The sequence below is a fragment of the Castor canadensis genome, chromosome 9, assembly GCF_047511655.1.
Source record: "Castor canadensis chromosome 9, mCasCan1.hap1v2, whole genome shotgun sequence".
In the NCBI taxonomy this organism is placed as follows: Eukaryota; Metazoa; Chordata; class Mammalia; order Rodentia; family Castoridae; genus Castor; species Castor canadensis.
In genome coordinates, this window is record NC_133394.1 from 2,466,938 (window position 1) to 2,470,037 (window position 3,100).

The following is a 3,100-nucleotide window of genomic DNA, read 5'->3' on the forward strand; positions in this document are numbered from 1 at the left end:
ATTGTTGTGATGGGTAGGAGTATATTGTGGCATTTACACAGGTTATTATAATGTATCAAATATATCATACATGAATTCACCTCCTCAACCATTCTGCTTCATCTCCCCTCCCCGAATTCCTGGAGTAGTTTCAACAGATACCATTATTGCATTTACATACATGTGTACACATTTTATTGCACCATATTCATCCTCCTATTCCTTTACCCCAACACCTCCACCTCCCCACTGGTGCCATCCCTCACCCTTGGACAGGACTTGTCCAGTCCTCTGATTTTGTGGTAGAAAAAAGAAAACAGATAAAACATGACATTTTAACTTAGATAAAGGCAGCTACACAGGGACTTTCTTTGTGATGTTTCCATATGTGTGTGTATTTAACCCCAATTGGTTCCATCTCCTAGAATTTTCTCATTCTCCCTTAGTCCTTTTCTTATAAATTTAGTCAGTTTAAGATTTCTATATTCATTGTTGTATAGAAAGCATATCAACCCTATTCAAGTTCTTAGTTTCCCTACCCCTCTCGTGTGTGACCTCTCCATAGTGTGACCACTGTTTCATAATATTATTGCATTAGTTTTTGGTCTATATTCCATATATGAGAGAGAACATGTGGCTTTTGACTTTCTGAGCCTGGCTAACTTCACTTAAGATGATGTTCTCTCCCAGGGCAAGGCTTATTCATTGCACTCCGGATGTGCTGACTCCTGCGATTTCCCCAAATGTGGGAAACTCCACCGCATAATTTGTGGTAGTGGGGGACTGTGTTCATGCTCTCCCCTAAATTAAAAAAACAAAGATGATGGTCTCCAGTTTCATCCACTTACCTGTGAATGACAAAATTTCATTCTTCTTTGTGACTAAGTAAGATTCCATGGTATATGAATACATTTCTTAATCCATTCATTAGCAGTGGAACATCTTGGCTGTCTCCATAGCTTGGTTATTGTGAATAGCGCTGCAATGAACATAGGTGTGCAAGTGCCTTTACTGTAAACTGACTCACAATCCTTTGGGTATATACCTAGAATTGGCACTGCTAAATCTTCTGGCAGGTCTATTTTTAGTTCTTAAGGAGCCTTTGTACTGTTTACCATAGTGTTTGTAACAGCTTACATCCCACCAGCTATCTGTTTTCCATTGTATATTTTTGGCACCTTTGTCAAAAATAAGGTGGGTATAGTTGTGTGGGTTCATATCTGGGTCCTCTGTTCTGTTCCTCTGGTCTCCATGTCTGTTTTTGTGCCAGTACCATGCTGTTTTTATTGTTATTGCTTTGTGATATAGTTTGAAGTTGGGTATTGTGACACCTCCAGCATTGCTCTTTTTGCTGAGTAATTGCCTTGGCTATTCACGGTCTCTTGTGTTTCCAAATGAACTTTAGGGTAGATTTTTTAATCTCTGCTCTGTGATGAAAGTCATTGGGATTTTGATGGGAATTGCATTGAACATGTAGATTGCTTTTGATCATATAGCCATTTTCACTATGTTGATTCTGCCAATCCATAAGCATGGGAGATCTTTCCACCTTTTGTAATCTTCTTTAATTCTTTCTTCAGTGGTTTGTAGTTTTCCTAGCAGATGTCATTCACATCCTTTGTTAAGTTTATTCTTAGTATTTGCTTTTTTCAAGCTATTGTAAATGGAATCATTTTCCTATATTCTTTCTCAATCTGTTCATTGTTGGTGTATAGAAGGGCTACAGAGTTTTGTTAGTTGATTTTGTATCTTACTACTTTGATGAAAGTGTTTATGGTGTCTAGGAGTTTTTTGTGGCATTTTTTAGGTCTTTTGGGTATAAGATCATGTCATCTGTGAACAGGGATAGTTTGACTTCTTCTTTACCTATTTGTATTCCTTGTATTTCTTCTTCCTGCCTTACTATTCTGGCTAGGAATTCCAAGACTACATTGAATAGGTGAAGAGAGCATGGGCACTCTTATCTCATTCCTGACTTTAGGACAAATGGTTTCAGTTTATCCCCATTAAGTATGATGTTGGCTTAAGTTTATCATATATACCCCTATTGAGGTATATTCCTTCTATTCCTAGTTTCACCAGACCTTTTATCATGAAAGGATATTGATTTTTGTCAAAGCATTTTCTGCATCTGTTGAGATGATCAAGTGATTTTTGTCTTTGCTTTTGTTAATTTGCTTCATTACATTTATTGATTTGTGTATGTTGAACCACCTCTGCATCACAGGGAAGAAACAGACTTGGTCATGGTGTATGATCTCTCAACTATGTTGGCAGATTTAATTTTATATATTTTACTGAGGATTTTTACATTTATGTTCATTAAAGAGATTGGCTTGTAGTTCTCCTTTTTGGATGTGTCCTTTTTGCCCATAAAAAATTTCTCATAGAGGAAATCATGAATGAGCTCATTGAGATACTCATGGAGACAATACATGAGAAGGTTAAACAGAATGTACAGGAGGAACTCAAAGAGCACCAAGTCCTACAAATAAAAAACTTGGCAAGACAGAGATTCAAGTCAATGAACTCACAGAGGACTTCAACAAACTTCAAAGTGAAACAAAAGAGACTATAAAGAAAGATACATATGAAATAAAGAAGACAACACAAGATATGAAAGAGGAGTTGAGCAAAGATATGGAAAAACCCAGAAAAAGAGAATCAAACAGAAATCCTGGAAATGGAAAGTTCCTTAAATCAAATGAAAAATACAGCCAAAAGCCAATTCTGCAGACTAGAAGTAGAAAACAGCATTTCTACCACTCAAAGAAAAAATAAATGTTAAAGGAAAAGCAGAGGACCTTACACAAAAGACTCAAGAGCTGTGACAGGAATTTGCAGGAACTCAGTGGCTCCATCAAAAGACCAACCCTGAGAATTATGGGCAGGAGAGGTGCAAGCCAAAGGGATTTGGAATATATTCAACAAAATAATAGCAGAAAAACACCCAAATTTCAAGAAAGAGCTGCCCATTCAGGCACAGGAAATCTGCAGAATACCAATAGACTTGACCAAAATAGATCCTCTCTGCTGCATATTATAAAAACTAGCACAGAGAACAAAGAAAGAATACCAAAGGCTGTAAGAGAGAAAAAAACCAAATAACTTATTAAGGTAA

At 36.8% G+C, this 3,100-nt stretch overlaps 1 non-coding gene across 1 annotated transcript; it reads left to right on the forward strand.

Annotated features, from left to right (window-relative positions):
• The first annotated feature begins 620 nt into the window (after positions 1–620).
• Positions 621–783, forward strand: LOC141411073 (U1 spliceosomal RNA). The gene has a single exon (XR_012435931.1). It is a non-coding gene; the product is annotated as a U1 spliceosomal RNA (small nuclear RNA).
• Positions 784–3,100: the final 2,317 nt, after the last annotated feature.